This window comes from Rhinatrema bivittatum, chromosome 6 (assembly GCF_901001135.1).
Source record: "Rhinatrema bivittatum chromosome 6, aRhiBiv1.1, whole genome shotgun sequence".
NCBI classification, from domain to species: domain Eukaryota; kingdom Metazoa; phylum Chordata; class Amphibia; order Gymnophiona; family Rhinatrematidae; genus Rhinatrema; species Rhinatrema bivittatum.
The window spans coordinates 246,124,995-246,142,759 of NC_042620.1; the positions used below are offsets into that span (position 1 = coordinate 246,124,995).

The following is a 17,765-nucleotide window of genomic DNA, read 5'->3' on the forward strand; positions in this document are numbered from 1 at the left end:
CAATTGTGACAAAACTCTCAAACAATAAGAGTCTTAGAAAAGGTGTAGAGCTTAATTTGTATATTTAGTTAACATCCGGGGGTTTAGCAGTGAATGCTTTAGATGTGGAGGCTGCCGTAGGACTGATTTCACCTAAGAGGACAGGGCAAGTTTTAAAAACAATGGGTAATGGCAGTCTGTACTGAATTTCTTCAATTGCAGTGCAGTCACACAGCAGTCTCCCATGAAAGATAACTTGGGATTTCAACATTCCCCTGAGGAAGACTGTTTTTCTATCAGGTGAAACAGAGACCTTGTTGGGGTTTTACATCTTTCCAGAAGCTTCTCAGAATTTTGGGATTCTACACCTCTTCACATGAGCCTCAAGATTGTACATCTTTTCACAACTCTCTTTCATTGTTTGAGAGTTTTGTCACAGTTGAACTTGGTGATGTGAAAAGCTTGTGCTGCATACAGGGCCAGATTTTCGTATCTACGCGCGGGCGTAGATTTGTGCACGCAACCGGCGCGCACCAATCTAAGCCCGATTTTATAACGTGCGTGCAGCCGCGCGCACGTTATAAAATCCGGGGTCAGCGCGCGCAAGGGGTACACATTTGTGCACCTTGCACGCGCCGAGCCCTAGGGGAGGCCCAATGGCTTTCCCTGTTCCCTTCCCCCCCCCCCCACCTTCCCCTCCCTTCCCCCATCTAACCCGCCCCAGCCCTACCTAAATCCCCCCCCCCACCTTTTATTTATTTATTTATTATTTACGCCTGCTTCTGGGCAGGCGTAGGTTGGGCGCGCCGGCCAATTGCTGGCGCGTGATCCCCCAGCACAGCCGCTGTGCCGGAGGCCTCGGTCCTGCCCCCGGACCGCCCCACCCTGCCCACTCCCCACCCCTTTTTTCAAACCTCGGGACATACGTGCATCCTGGGGCTTGCGTGCATTGCCGGGCCTATGCAAAATAGGCTTGGCACGCGCAGGAGGGGTTTAAAAGGGTTACGTGCGTATATTACGCACGTAACCCTTTTAAAATCTGTCCCATGCTGTTTACAACCCTAAACATATGCTGGGCAGACTGGTTGGAACTTGTTGGTCTTTTATCATGTTACTAAACAAAAATAGGTATAACTGAAATAATTCTGAAATAGTCCAAAAATCATAACTTTCAAATATTAATGGTGACTGCAAAAGTCAGGAATATTAAAGCAAAATATTATTCTAAACGAAAAGAAAGATATCTAGTGTATTACATTTTAAACAGACTGTTCCATTAAAGGCAAGCAGTTTTAAGAATACTATAATAAAAGTAACTGAGTCTGCACATTAAATAAATCTAAATTAAATGTAAATTCATAGCACGTGCACTCCATGGGGCGGATTTTCAGAGCCCTGCTCACCGGTGCGCCTATGTTCAATAGGCCTACCGGCGCGCGCAGACCCCAGGACTCGCGTAAGTCCCGGGGTTTTCCGAGGGGGGCGTGTCGAGGGGGGCGGGCCCGATCCGCGTGGCGTTTTCGGGGCGGGCCGTAGCGTTTCGGGGGCGGGCCCGGGGGCGTGGCCATGCCCTCCGGACCCGCCCCCAGGTCGCGTCCCGGCGCGCTAGCGGGCCGCTGGCGCGCGGGGATTTACGTCTCCCTCCAGGAGGCGTAAATCCCCCGACAAAGGTAAGGGGGGGTTTAGACAGGGCCGGGCGGGTGGGTTAGGTAAGGGAAGGGAGGGGAAGGTGAGGGGAGGGCAAAAGAAAGTTCCCTCCGAGGCCGCTCCGATTTCGGAGCGGCCTCGGAGGGAACGGAGGTAGGCTGCGCAGCTTGGCGCGCGCCGGCTATACGGAATTGATAGCCGCGCGCGCGCCATCCCGAATTTTAGCGGATACGCGCGGTTACGCGCGTATCTACTAAAATCCAGCGTACTTTTGTTTGCGCCTGATGCGCCAACAAAAGTACGCCAAATCGCGCTATTTGAAAATCTTCCCCATACTTTTTATTTTCTAAGTAATACCAACATTATAAAAGACAATATGCAATAAACTTAAAGTTCCTAAATATTTATTTAAAAAAAAAAAAAAATCATGCACTCTTTCAAAAAAAAAAAAAAAGTTTAAAGTATTCCCAGATCCTCATTGCCAGATCCTTTTTTTCTTAGCTGCGCAAGAGTTACGGTGAGAAACTACCATAACCCCTAAAAATCTGATGAAGATTTATATATTCCCTGCAGGAGTTTGTTTCTGTTTAATATAAGGAAAAGAGGCACTGTGAGGTCAGTATTCAATGCCATTTGTCTGGTTACGTTCAGACTTAGCCAGACAAATGGTGAGAGATACGGTAATTTGGAGGCCCCCCTGGTCCATTTCTGGGCAGAGATAAGTTAGCCAGACAAATTATCTGGATAACTCTGATAGGAAGAGCTAGCAGGCTAACTTATCTGGCTTATTCTGGTTATGCCATAAAGCAGATCTCTACGGCCGCAGCAGCCATAGCACTGCTGAATAGCCCACCCAAGAGTTAGATAATTTATCTGACTAACTTTACTTGATGGATAGTGGCTAAAAATGGATCCATATTCAACTTCAATGATGAATTGATTCCCATTTAATATGTGCTGCCCGATATGCAATTGCCCTGCACTGGAAGGCCCAAGTTTAAGGTGCAGCAATGACTGAGAAGCTTACTGACTCCTTGTGGAATTATTTGACTGGTTATGAAAAAATGTAAAAGTCTCTTTACTGGACTTACAGTAAGAACACTTTCTCTAATAGTTCTAGTTAAAAAAAGGTTTTACCTTTAGTTATCTGCACATGTTCCTGCAGCGTTTTAAATCCATGGTTTGGAAGACTAAAAGCCTCATTTATTAAGCAGTTTTCCCATAGACTCAGAATGGGGGAAAAGCCTTCGTAAATCAGACCCTTAGTTTGCCTGACAATGTTTAAACACGAAAGGGTTTTTTGTTTTTGTTTTTTTTGTAAGTAAATGTTAAATTCCAGACCAGGCTTTCCTGTTGAAGCACTAGTGAGAACTATAATAGCCTAAAAGGACTTAAGCCCTAAGGGTCACTAGCTTAGGTGGTCCATGTGAAAAGGAGACGATGCTCTCAGCCCAGTTCCAAGGGTCACAACAGAAGCGTTCACATCGCAGATCCTGTCAAGTTCCTATCAATCTGCAGCACACCTCATCACTGAATGGTGACAAGGACATAACAAGAGAGAGGCTATGGCAGGCAAACCCCCCCCCCCCCCAAAAAAAAAAACCAAAAAAACACCTTACCTCCAGAAGTGTTGACTTTGAGATTGAACGTAATCAATGTATTGGTCTGCGCTGTGCTCTGTGTCCAGTCTGGAGAAGCTCCCGATCGCTGGTTTCTCTCTTATACAGAGCATTGTGTTCATTCCCCTGGGAGCCTTTAGCCTATAGCCTACATAGTTCCAGGAAAGGAACAGCTAAACACTGCCAAGACTCTTTTTTGGCAGAAAACCATTACTTTTAAGAATCTTTCATGCCCTGCATTTAAATCATTGCAATAAATCAGAAGCAGAGTGAGTGTGCAAACTGCACGTACACACACACATATAAATATATATATATACACACACAGATAGAAATACAGCATCTAAAATTTACAGAAACAAATCATTTACAGAACGCAACTTTTCTCAAATCTTCTAAGTGATTTGGAGAGCCCAGTGGTACTAAATCACACAGTATACCTTTAAATAATCAGGGTACAACACATTAAGCAAAAACAGACTTTTTTTTATTTGGACTGATTTTGCATGCTAAATATAAGTACGGTATATGCAGACTTTAATATCAATGGCCAATAGCAGGTATTGTCATATTAAATTATATTAGATATCTAATATAAAAGCTGTCATGTGACAACCAAAAGATCTCTGTAACTGTTAGATACATATCCAGCTGCCAGCATCAGGTTCTCACTTCCTGTTTCATCCATTGCTAATAGGAGGGTGCCAGAGGGGAAAAGAAATAGGATACTCTGAACCAATCCTGACTCCTGCTGTGCTTAAGAGCAGCTCAGAACCCCATGTGCCATTTTTTAAAAATCTGTTTTTGGTAAATATCTTTTCAGCTAATTTTAAGAATTTTTTCGAAGGGGAGCAAGAAGGGCAACCAGCTGCAAAATATTAATTTGTAAAGAAAATATTGCCTCATTTTATAAATCATCAATTTAGGTGTTTATTTTCCAACTAATCAGAGGTTCTTTGAGGATAACAATAATCAGTATTTATCAGTGTTTTCGAAGCTGTTGGGTACCTTTTCCGGTTGAATCAAATTCATACATTTATGCAGCTCAGGAGTTTTTGTTTAGCTGGTCAACACTTAGGGCTACATTCACATGGCCAATAGCATAATATTTTCTGCATGCAATGGACCTAATTGTCTCACCTCTGTATAAATACCTGGTGAGACCTCATTTGGATAACTCAATAGAACAAAGGCAAGTAAAGATGCACAATACCTGCAACACACAATGAAATCTTTACATATTAATCAATTCAATAAATTGTATATCCAACTACTGTCTTGCAAGAGAAAATCTCGAACAAGAAATATGCAAGGAATCACGGAGATAAACTTCATAACTTATACAGTCACTGGTCTACACATTTAAACTTTTTATTGTCAATGCAAATTTTAAAATATATAATACATTCTAATATAATGTCAAGTTTATTATTTTATACAATGACCTTCTGCACTGCAGGGTGCTTGGGTAGAATTCCCACCCTAAGAATGCAATTCGTAGCCAATCGTATTCATTTCTGAAGATCTGCATATAGTAGACCTCCAAATTAGAAGGTTTCCAGTCAGGGTTGCTGTCATATCCTCCCTGGAGCTTACAACTGCTCTTGCGGGGAGCTGGATCCTCTGAGCCTGCATAATAGGCAGACAGATCTTGAAAACATGCCCAATTCCTTCCACTTTAAGCAGAGAACTCAAGAAAGAGAGAAATTTCCTCTACAGGAGCATACTAAGTGCACAATTGACTAAATCATTATTGAGTTCAACACAGGGTGACTGAAATATACCAGTTTAATTAGTAATCATGGGTTCTATTTAGATTGATTCTGACCGTCAGACAGTGAAGATAAAAATAATCCTTTCTGGCTAAAGTAACTGCTAATCTGCAGCCTTTTAAATGATCCATGGATTGTGTTTTTTATTAATATCATTCTTGCATTTCACCCAGCAAAGGATCTAGGCGTTATTGTGAACAGTACATTGAAATCCTCATCTCAGAGCGCAGGAGTGGTCAGAAAAGCAAATAGAACAATAGGAAGTATGAGAGAAAGAATGGAGAATATCCTAGCAACCCCACCTAGAGAACTGTCTGCAGTTCTGGTCACCGCATCTCAAAAAAAGATAGAGCTGAACTAGAAAAGATACAGAGAAAAGTAACCAAAATGAAAAAGAGAGGATGGAAAAGCTGTCCTCTGAGGAAAGGCTAAGAGGTTAGGCCTCTTCAGCTCGGAGAGAAATGGCTGAAGGGAGATATGATAGACGTCTATAAAATCATGAGTGGAATAGAATGAATAAATGTGAATCAGTTATTCTTTCATAAAATAGTGAGGCCAATATTCAGTAGGCCAGTCAGTGGGCAAGTTAGCCGGATAACTTGTCCCGTATATTCAGCAGGATAAACATCCATCCCACTGGATTATCCTTGCCTAAAGTTGTCCGGCTACATGTAGCCAGATAACTTAAAACCTAACCAGCCATGTCTGAACATATCTGGTTAGGTTTATAAGTTATCCGGCCTTGTGTGGCCAGATAACTTGCTACTTAAGATATCTGGGCAAGTAGCATCTGTAAAATTTAAAAAAAAAAAAAAAAGATATGGGCGAGCCAGTGGCCCAATACCTACCCCTCTCCAGTTTGTCCAAATTGGCCCCAACAGGCTAGGCGTGCCAAATTTCCTAATGCTCCCCCCCCCCCCGAGAGTAAACAATTTGGCAGAGGGAGGGGGAGGCTGCTGATCACTCCTACCCCCTCCTTGCCCATGTGGTTTATGTTATATAAAGGCTAATCCTGTTGCACTCACTCTCCATCCCGATACCCACCCACAACCACTAATGTGATACCACCCCCCCCCCCCCCCCAGCATAAAAATCCCTGGCTGGGAGCGAGGTAACCCCTTAACCAGCTCCCAGCGCCATTCAGAATGACAAGCGCTGGAAACATGAGCTGCGAGTAGCTTACGCTTCCAGTGCTTGTCTTTTAAACGCATTCTGAGAGCATCCTATTGAAAAAGCCACACGCTTTCTTCAGGGGTGCTGCTTTATAGTCATAGGTCGCGTGTACAATAATATTTGTAAATTTTCTCAACTGCATATAAAAAAAAACAGAAACACCCCCCACGGTCTCACCTACCTTATCTCAGAGGTTAGCAAACGCTCGTGTCCGATGTGCCAGCGTCTCGGCCCGAGGGATGGCCTCTTCTTCCCACAAGAAGAAGAAGAGGGGAGGCGGAAGTGCGTCAAAATGGGGAGACCTGTGGCACCCGAGCTCTGGAGCCAATGTTCCTGCCCTTTTTTTTTTTTTTTTTAACTGACAAGTTAAAAAATCCCATAGATTTAAGCAAGCAGGTTTTCCTCAATTTGTGTTCCGAATGCATTGGTTTAAGATGTTCTCCTTATACGGCAGTCATTACGGACTAAATTATTGTATAAGAAATAGTAAGAATTACCTTCAAAATAATTCCCAAGGTGTGGCCACATGGTATTTGAAAAGATATCTCAGGGTTAATTTTACCTTTCTAATATCTGTAGCTATCCTGACAAAACACTTTTATTTAGCTTAGGTTCATGGCATTTTCATAAAGATACATATATAATGAGAAAATGAATAATACCCTGATCCACCTTGCTGGCAAAATGTCCTCCTAGTGCCAAGGGTGGGCTTCCTTATTTCTGTGTCCTGCAATTCAAAACCTCATGTCCTCTGAGCCTGAGCCAGGCAAATGTAGTCATTATTGGCACAACAATGGGTGGTGGTTACACACTTTGCTGAGCATCTTTCCAGAGCATCAACCAGGATATTTCCTTTCCTGGTCAAGATAGTCTTAAGTTGAGAGCATCTAGGAGAGACAAGCAGAAGGAAGGGCCTAAGATCAAGCGATGCCTCTCCAGTGGTAGTAGGATTTAACATTTCTTTTAGAGTATTCTAATTGTTGACTATGTGAGTTACGAATATGTTTTATCTTAGTAGTTTTGGGGGGTTTAGCATTAGGTCTTTATGAAAGATTCTCTTAGGATCTTACCTAATTATTTAATATATTTTCTCACTTCCTTAGCTAAATTTGGGCCTGATTTACTGAGGCTTTTCTCCCATTCTGTGTTTATGGGGAAAACGCTTAGTAAGGGAGGCCCTTTGCTTTTGTTTGAGATATATATATACATACATATACTCTTTTGTCTTAATGTTTCATTATGGAGTATATTGTTAGAGTTTATTTATCGCCGAGAAGCTGTCACGTCGGACACTTTAAGCCCTCCTATGGGAATGTATATAAAAATAAAGTTATTATTATACATTATGTCCAAATTTGCTAAGGCCAATTGTAAGAAGTCAAAAGAGAAGCATGAGACTACCTGGACGTCAAAAGAGAAGCATGAATCAACACAGGAAGTTGTAAGAACTTTTGCTGTAAAGTAACTTCTCGTGGGAAAATTGTATTTCTTTGTGAGATGAAATTTGATTTTCTGTAGTAAATGCTTTTTCCACCAAGGTGCTTAATAAAATACATTTCTAGCATTTCAAGCCTGTTTTGCCTGCAAATGTTAGTTCTTACAGGGCATAGTTATATGCAAAATAAAGAGAAAATAGGCTTGAATGCCAAGAACCCCACTCCTCTCATTCTTTTTCTTTAAACACAGGGCTATGTGAATATCATAAATTTCAAGTTTCCTCTGTTTACAAACCTTGGACAATTGAGGTAAACTGCCATAGTTTGTTTCTATTCATCAAGATTCAGATCTAGTTGACTCTGAAGAATCCCCATGGTTGCCTGAGAACCGCCATGTCATAATCCTATAGAAACATAGAAATGCCGGAAGAAAAGGACCAATGGTCCAGCCAGTCTGCCCCGCAAGCTTCCCATGGTAGTATCTGCCTCGCCGTGTTGATTACCGCCATGAATCAGTCCATGCTGCTTGACGTGCTTTGTTTATGGACTTGGCCATAGAAGCAGTCCTGTGTTTTTCCTTAGTGTTTGAGCATCAGTACCCTGGACTGTAAAAATGTCATGGCTCATAAGAACATAAGAAAATGCCATACTGGGTCAGACCAAGGGTCCATCAAGCCCAGCATCCTGTTTCCAACAGTGGCCAATCCAGGCCATAAGAACCTGGCAAGTACCTAAAACTAAGTCTATTCCATGTTACCATTGCTAATGGCAGTGGCTATTCTCTAAGTGAACTAAATAGCAGGTAATGGACTTCTCCTCCAAGAACTTATCCAATCCTTTTTTAAACACAGCTATACTAACTGCACTAACCACATCCTCTGGCAACAAATTCCAGAGTTTAATTGTGCGTTGAGTAAAAAAGAACTTTCTCCGATTAGTTTTAAATGTGCCTCATGTTAACTTCATGGAGTGCCCCCTAGTCTTTCTACTATCCGAAAGAGTAAATAACAGATTCACATCTACCCGTTCTAGACCTCTCATGATTTTAAACACCTCTATCATATCCCCCCTCAGTCGTCTCTTCTCCAAGCTGAAAAGTCCTAACCTCTTTAGTCTTTCCTCATAGGGGAGTTGTTCCATTCCCCTTATCATTTTGGTAGCCCTTCTCTGTACCTTCTCCATCGCAATTATATCTTTTTTGAGATGCGGCGACCAGAATTGTACACAGTATTCAAGGTGCGGTCTCACCATGGAGCGATACAGAGGCATTATGACATTTTCCGTTTTATTCACCATTCCCTTTCTAATAATTCCCAACATTCTGTTTGCTTTTTTGACTGCCGCAGCACACTGTACCGACGATTTCAATGTGTTATCCACTATGACACCTAGATCTCTTTCTTGGGTTGTAGCACCTAATATGGAACCCAACATTGCGTAATTATAGCATGGGTTATTTTTCCCTATATGCATCACCTTGCACTTATCCACATTAAATTTCATCTGCCGTTTGGATGCCCAATTTTCCAATCTCACAAGGTCTTCCTGCAATTTATCACAATCTGCTTGTGATTTAACTACTCTGAACAATTTTGTGTCATCTGCAAATTTGATTATCTCACTCGTCGTATTTCTTTCCAGATCATTTATAAATATATTGAAAAGTAAGGGTCCCAATACAGATCCCTGAGGCACTCCACTGTCCACTCCCTTCCACTGAGAAAATTGCCCATTTAATCCTACTCTCTGTTTCCTGTCTTTTAGCCAGTTTGCAATCCATGAAAGGATATCGCCACCTATCCCATGACTTTTTACTTTTCCTAGAAGCCTCTCATGAGGAACTTTGTCAAACGCCTTCTGAAAATCCAAGTATACTATATCTACCGGTTTACCTTTATCCACATGTTTATTAACTCCTTTAAAAAAGTGAAGCAGATTTGTGAGGCAAGACTTGCCCTGGGTAAAGCCATGCTGACTTTGTTCCATTAAACCATGTCTTTCCACTATTTTTCCTGGCACTGAAGTCAGGCTAACAGGTCTGTAGTTTCCCGGATCGCCCCTGGAGCCCTTCTTAAATATTGGGGTTACATTTGCTATCCTCCAGTCTTCAGGTACAATGGATGATTTTAATGATAAGTTACAAATTTTTACTAATAGGTCTGAAATTTCATTTTTTAGTTCCTTCAGAACTCTGGGGTGTATACCATCCGGGCCAGGTGATTTACTACTCTTCAGTTTGTCAATCAGGCCTACCACATCTTCTAGGTTCACCGTGATTTGATTCAGTCCATCTGAATCATTACCCATGAAAACCTTCTCCATTACGGGTACCTCCCCAACATCCTCTTCTCGTTTGTCCCTGAATCCAAATTTCTCTTTCCTTTCAGCCGCTCCCCCCCCCCTTCCCTCCCCCTTCGAAGAAGAGAGCAATGATGCAGTTGCATCAAAAGCATCAAGGCTTATTGGTTAAGGGTAGTAATCTCATGCCTTCTGTTAAGGCTAGTAACTGCTGCTCTGTGCTGCTTACCCCCATGCTCATCAATTCAGCAGACTGTAAAAGTCAGGGCCCTCTTTAGTTGCTAACTCCAATTCGCTTTTTCCCCTGCCATTGAAGCAGAGAGCAATGTTGGAGTTGCATCAAAAGTATCAAGGCTTATTGGTTAAGGGTACTATCCACCGCACCAGCCAGTTACCCCCATGCACGCTTTCATTTCCTTTAGGACTTGGCCATAGAAGCATCCTGTGCTTTTTCCCTTATGTCCGCGTAACAGCATCCCAGACCATGGAAGTCGGAGCCCTCGGTTGTCATCTGAATCCAGTTCCTTTTATCCCCCTGCCGTCTAAGTGGGGAGTAATGCTGCACTTGCATTAAAGGCATCGGCGCATATTGGTTAAGGGTGGTAATCCCCATGCCTTCTGCTAAGTGTAGTAACCATTGTTCCAGCATGTTACCCTCCTATTCGCTTATCTATTCTACTCCTTCTGTGACCAACTGCTAAACATCTCATTGCATTATGTTTGAAAAAACGAAAAGCACTCCTGAAATTTTACAATCTCTCCAAATGTCTAGTTTTTTGTATATAAACTAATCCTGATGTCAAATCCTTTAAATCTAAGCAGTACCACCTTTAGGCCATGCAATTTCCCCTGTTTTTCCCCCCTAAAAATTCAGCAATTACAATGAATATATTTTTGAACCTTGTACAAAGCTTTCCTCTTTTTCATTTGTTTATCCCCCTCTCCCAATTTATGCTACTCCCAGTTGAATATTTTAACTATTTTTTCAGGTTCTTGTTGTATACCTTTGTTTTTTGTTCTTTGTAAAGGCCATGCCTATTTGATACTCAAGCTATCATTGTTCTAAGTTATCTGTAAACCGATACGATGTGCAAACGGTTGTCGGTATATAAAATCTTTAAAATAAATAAATAAATAAATAAATAAATAAATAACTCTCATTTCCGTCCTCTAGCCTTTAGAGATTCACAGTGTTTATCCCATGCACCTTTGAATTCTTTGTTTTCTTCTTCACCATCTCCTCTGGAAGGGCATTCCAGGCCTCTACCACTCTGTCCGTGAAGAAATATTTCCTGACGTCCCCCATAGAGTTTAATTTCATGATCCCTAGTTCTGTTGTTTTCTTTCCAACAGAAAAGGTTTGAAGTTTGTGCATCATTAAAACCTTTCAGGTATCTGAAGGTCTGTATCGTATCTCTTCTGCTCCTCCTATCCTCCAGGGTACACGTATTCAGATTCTTAAGCCTCTCCTCATAGGTCTTCCGAAACAGACCCCACACCATTTTCGTCACCCTTCTCTGGTCCGCCTCCATCCTGTCTTTGTCCCTTTTGAAATAAGGGCTTCAGAACTGAACAAATTACTCCAGGCTTCACCAAGGACCTGCAAAAGGGCATCACCACCTCTATTTTCTTACTGATTATTCCTCTCTCTATGCAGTCCAGCATTCTTCTGGCTTTAGCTATTGCCTTGTCAGATTGCTTCGCATAGTTCGAGAGTGTGCTTCAGTTTCAGGTATCCTGGGTGCTAGCAGTGAGGCTGAAACAGTATACTCATTGCTTTACCCTCAGACATTCTACAATTAGCAGAATTCGGTTTAGGGTTCTGATTATGGCTATTTGAAGTGCTACCTTGGCAGAGCACACTAAAATGCTATATTACCTCCTCTGTATGATTCCTACTGTAAAAATGTTATGTTATTCGAAAGAAATGGTGTAATCACTGTTTCCAATAGACTTTAAAAAGGAAGACATACTAAATATTAGCACCCAAACAATTTCAAATCAAGGTGCTTCTATTACAAAAGAGAGTACAAAGGAGAGGAAAGTCAACCGCAGAGAACTGAGTTCAGCGGTGTGAATAGTGCCGCCATCCACACTGCTGCTTTTCTTTTTAACTCCCCAAATCTGGACATTTCAACCTATCAGACTTTTGTATAACAAAAATGAAGTCTAATGTATATCTATATAAATAAAAATGTTAAATAGTTTGGACAAAATCGCTAATCTCAGAAACCACTGAACAGATTGCTTTCAAATTTGGACACAACCTTCATTTCACATACAGGAAGGTTCTTCTGTACTTACATTACAGATATGTCACACTTGTGACAGGTAAAATAGGTTTAAACTTTTTCGAGAAAACAGCGACATCTGCTGGACGTAAGCACCATCTGTTACACCTTACACTAACACACGCTACACTAATCATTTCGCCAGTCCAGGTCCACGTTTCACTTCCATTTTAACACATTCGCGCACTTTTTTCGCCGAAAGATAACTATTTCCTTTACAGATAAAATACACCCACCACCCTCCTCACACCCCCCACACACATGCCAAATTGATTTACTTCCCAGGCCCTCACAACACACACAAAACCTGACAGAAGTCTGGGTGGCTCCAGCGGGGGGCCAGGACCGGTCCGGGACACATCTCCTGCACTATGGCCATCGGCTGCCAGCAATCAACATGGCACCGACGGCCCTTTCCCTTACTATGCCACTCGGGGACACCAATGGTGGCAGTAGCCCATGTGACATAGTAAGGGCGAGGGCCTCTCGGCGCCATTTTCAGGACTGGCAGCCGGCGGATCTTTGCCCTTACTATGTCAGAGGACCTACCGCTGCCATTGCTCCACCCCACTGACATAGTAAGGGCAAAGGGCCATCTGAACCCGTTTCAGTGCTCGCAGCCGATGGACCAATGCCAATACATCGTTCCCGGACCGCTCCTGAACGCCCGCTCCACCGACTGACATTTTTATCAGGTCTCGGGGGGTCTGGAGGGTGGGGGATGGTAATGAATTTATTGCGAACATCTTGGGGAGGGATCACAAGGGGGGGGCAGGTTTCATTCATTCAGCAACTCTGGGGGGGGCAGCGGGGTGGGCTACTGTTTTTCGCAGGGCTGGGGGAGGGGGGGCAGGAGAGTGTGGGGTGGTTAGTTTAAGAGAACTTTTCTCATAGGGTTGTTTTTTGGGGGAAGGGGGAGGTTCACACACAAATACATACACTAAACTTGCACGATCTTGGGAACGCACCAAAATAGCCCTCTCCAGACCACAAACCAAATTTGGAAGTGCAAATTTGGTTAGGCACTCCCCTATTTGGCTACATAACGCGCAGAGACGCCCAGGGACAGACCACATGTAGCACCAACAATTTTAATTTCCCAGGTCTTGGGAGGGGGCAGGAGGATGGGGGGTTATTATTTGATTTAAAGGGTTGGGATTGGGGTTTTTTTTTTTGGGGGGTGGGGGTTCCCACAGAAATAGAAAGACAAATGTTTTCTGATCTGAGGGATAGGCAGTAGGCGGGGGAGGTGACAGTGAGGGGAGGGAGAATGAGGGGGGAGGTGAGTGTCAGGGGAGGGAGAATGAGGGGAGAGATGAGTGTGAGGAGAGAGAGTTGGAGTGGGGACAGGGGAGGGAAGGGGGGGTGAGTGACCAAGGGGGAGGAGGATGAGTGACTGAGGTAAATGAGCAAGGGGAAGGGGGAGAGAGGGAAAAGAACCTGACTCTGCAACGCGTGGCCGGGTACTGCTAGTTATGAATAAAGTAGTAAAAGGCAAGGCTAAATATGTTGCAATAAGCTAAATGTTAATGCTAACAACAACACAATTTATGTCCAAATAATTTTCAAAAATTAGTAGATGCATAGGGACAGTGTAAAGACATGCCAGGCATCTTTCTGCTTTCTTATCGATATTCTTCTATCTCTTTACTCACCTATGGGCGAACACGCAGGACACCAGCAGACGTTTCCATCTGAGCCTGTGCAGTCTCTGAGTGGGGCAATGGATACATTTATTCTCCGATCCGAATCCCCAGACTCTGCCTCGGATTTGTCTTCCGTGAATATGCCGACGAGGATCGCGGGCACCTTCAGAATTTGAGCTAGGGACCAGAATTTAATGTGGCTTTGAACCTGGAGATTCAGGTTCCCCCTGACGCTCTGCTGGAAAAAGATGCCAGCGGCTCCACTGCTGCAGTTCCCCCCAGTGACGATCAGGGGCCGGAGGCGGCAAGGCTGCTATCACTGAGGATGCGCCGCTCGTTGAGTCTGGGCGCGATATTGAGCTGACTGGGCCAAGCATTGAGACTGGTGATTTGAAGACAGAAGGGGGGCTACGTTAAGAGTGTGTGAGACTGCCAGTGAAAAAGAAACAAAGCTGCACATCCACACAGATTCCTGCTCCAGTTCTGGTGAGCCCAGCCGCTTTTCATTTTCAGACCTTTAGGGAAGGTGTTGTAGTTATGGAAAGGCCTCGGCCTGGGCAGATTTGTCTAATCTCTGATAAGTTCGAAGACATTTTAGGGACTTTTAAAGGCCCAGGAAACTAAAATTTCTGATATCAAAAAAGTTTATCCTTGGAAGACAAGGTGAAACAAATACAAAACAAGGACACTTTGAAACAGATGCACTAATGAGTGAAGTTTTTTTTATATTGTTTATGAAATAACATGCACAGTTTTTTCTACTGGCATTTACATGAAGATAAGGCCAGTAGAAAAACTGAGGTCAATATTCAAAAGAAAATGTCTATGTAAGTTAGCCGGATAATTCTTATCGGGCTAACTTACATAGGATATTTAGCAGCATGGCTTATGCTGCTGAATATCTCCGTATTTGATGCTATTTAGCAGGATAAGTTATATCTTGTTAAGTTAGACCTGCTCTATGGCAAGTCTGACTTATTTGATTAAGTTGACTGGGTAAGTACAAATATCGCTACTTGTCCAGCCAAATAAGTAGGGCCACCCTGATCCACTCACTGCCTTGCCCACTTAGATATCCAGCTATCTACTTAGCTGGCTAATAGGGTCATTCATCAAAATGCATTGGGCCCTAATGCACATTAAATGGGGGTTTAATGTGCGTTGCGCCCGTGATAAATAACCAAACACAAGCTTGCATACTAAAATTTTAATTTTAGTATGCAAGTGGGAGGAGTTAATGCAAATGAAGGTGTCCTACCGCATTGCGCGCTAGATTCATACACACTAACGCAGGATGTAACGTGGTACAAGGGAAAAGTTTTTATCGTGCGTCCGCGGCTCATCGTTGATCGCAGCTATTGCATGCAATAACATGAGGCCTTCTATCAGACACATCTACCACGCCCTCCTGGGCCAATAAAATCATCTTTTCTTACCTGGACTGTCCTCATAAACCTATTATGTTTGTGGCAAGTTTACTTATTGGGGGATAGTGAATGCTTCAGGAGGCTCTCCGCAGTCAACAAGAACAACAATCACAAGAACAGGCAAGGGAAGTTCCAAGCCCTCCTAGGGAAGCCCCTGCACTGGAGCCTGAGCCACTGGCCCCGCAGGGAGAAAGTCATTGGCATGCAGGTGGCCAAGGTGGAGGAGATACAGGGATCGCATCTTTCCTCCATGAGCCTCATTGCTGGGTGTGCCAGAAGATTATGTGGTTAGCAGGTATCGCCTCAGCTCTCAGGCTATCCTGGAATTCTATGAAGAAATCTGAGGGGATCTGGATCCAGTCACGGAAAGGTCCCACGCTATACCAGGGCTCAAACTATTGGCCAGCCTGCATTTCCTGGCATCCGGCTCCTTCCAGACGACAGTAGGGCTCGTCGGGGGGAATGTCCCAAACCACTTTTTCCTGCTGCCTGGGCCAGGTCACAACAGCTGTATCTGACCGCATGAATCGCTACATAGCATTTCCTCGGACAGGCAGGAATTAATAGAATTGAAGAGAGGCTTTTATGCCGTTGCTCACTTTCCCAATCTTCTGGGAGCTATCGACTGCACTCACGTAGCCGTCATCCCACCCCGTGACAGGGAGGAGATCTTCTGCAATAGAAAGCTCTTCCACTCCCTCAACGTGTAAGTGGTCTGTGACGCTCGACTGCACATCCTCAACGTGGTGGCCCAGGTATGGGGGAGCCGCACACGATTCCTTTATACTTAGGCAATCAGAGTTCTTTGAAAATTCTGAGGACAGGCTCTACAGTGACGGCTGGCTTGTAGGAAAACCAGATGCTTGTTCCTCTATTCCATCTCTGGCTATGTGTTTGCAGCAAATGGCGCAGACATGGGGGTGCTGTGAGGGCTGTAACAGCATCACTGACCTGACACGTGGCTTGTACACTTACGTCTGCAGGCCATTGTGCCAGGGCCTGGCTTTCTCTCCCCACGCTCGAGAAGCCTGCTAATCTTGTGAGGCCAAGCCATGCACTTGCCATAAAGCTTGGTGTGTGAGCAGGCACCACACGCTTTCTACGGGTTCACTTTAAACATTGGCCTTTTCCAGTCCTCCCATTTGGAGCAGTAGAAATCTCACTGGTTAATCACAACCTTTTAGTGTCCACACTGCTGGCACTCCCAGATCAGGTGTGCCCTGTTAGTGATGAGTCAGCTAGGATGTCAGGCACAGTTTGTCTTGCCCATCACACAAGTAAACGAGAAGCAGCGGCATGTGTAGTTTTGGGCCTAGTATCAGAGGCATACCAAAGTGTTTGGCACCCGGGGCGGATACTTCCTTTGGCACCCCCCCCCCCCCCCCCCCCAAAATGTATAATTTTAAAATTTACACACATGTTGTAATGTGTATTGGGTGTGGGCTTGACCACCAGTAGGCCATAAGTAAACTGAATTACATTTACAATGTAATACACCTCCCAAACCAAAACCACACTAACTGCTATAGCACCCAAATAATAAAAACCCCACCTAAGAAAAGGCAACACTGCAAATATTATACTGGGCACTAAAACACCAATACACCTATTAAGAGAGCAGAAAAAGTCAAGCTGCTATAGATCCATACACCAAAAGTACATGCCAGCAAGATACTTCACCCTGGTCACACATGCAGAACATAGATAACCCTCACCAAAAGCAGAATAAAGAGATCATAAAATATAAACAGAAACATGCATGAAAAAGCTGACTTGGAAACTGCAACAAGCCAGACTCAGTATATAGTACAAAAATGGAAAAAGCAAATGTCTTCAATCTGCATAAAACATCAACCAATAAAATCAAGAAATATAAAAATCATAATAGTGAAACCATATAAATAAAAATACATATTTCAAAACAGTTGATGAATTGAGTAACATCCAAATAATAACTCAAAATTTTTAAAAATGAACTAAACATCAATACAATATTTCAAAACAGCAGATACATCAAATCAAGTCAAATAGTTAAAACAAATGGGGTTAAAAAATAAAATAACTCCAGCTCTCCATGCCTGGGAAATTTTGATTTCCAGTCTCCCTGAGATTATCATAGATTAGTGGAGTAGAGGGAGAGTGCACACTTTATCCTGTCTCTCATATACACAAACTCTCTTTCCCATACATGTTGCCTCTCATGCACACTTCTCTTCTCTCACACACACAAACACATATGCTCTCTTCCCCTCCCCCACCCACAGGCTCTTTCATTCTCACTGATGCTCTCCCCCACAAGTTCTCTCCCCCTACACACACACTCATTGGCTCTCCCTCACATATACACCCACAGACTCTCTCTCACTCATACACATACCTCTCACTCACTGATTCTCTCTCCCTCACAGATACACACAAACAAGCTCTCACACTCACTGGCTTTCTCTCCCCCCACCCCCCTCAACAATCTCTCTCAA

General features: G+C 43.4%; 2 protein-coding genes across 7 annotated transcripts in view; one reads left to right on the forward strand and one right to left on the reverse strand.

The window, feature by feature from the left end:
- The window catches only part of AGTR2 (angiotensin II receptor type 2), a 135,932-nt gene that overhangs the window by 5,393 nt on the left and 112,774 nt on the right, over positions 1-17,765 (reverse strand). The window contains exon 1 of one of the 3 annotated variants that reach the window (XM_029606720.1): positions 3,246-5,501. The exons of the other annotated variants lie outside the window; for them this stretch is intronic. The gene's annotated coding sequence lies outside the window, so the exon portion shown is untranslated. Of the gene's footprint in view, positions 1-3,245; positions 5,502-17,765 lie in introns of those variants that run through there. 3 annotated transcript variants of the gene reach the window in all.
- LOC115094058 (sodium- and chloride-dependent neutral and basic amino acid transporter B(0+)-like) overlaps positions 14,267-17,765 on the forward strand; it is a 271,756-nt gene continuing 268,257 nt past the window's right edge. For all 4 annotated transcript variants that reach the window (XM_029606716.1, XM_029606718.1, XM_029606719.1 and 1 more), the window contains exon 1: positions 14,267-14,347. The gene's annotated coding sequence lies outside the window, so the exon portion shown is untranslated. The remainder of the gene's footprint in view (positions 14,348-17,765) is intronic.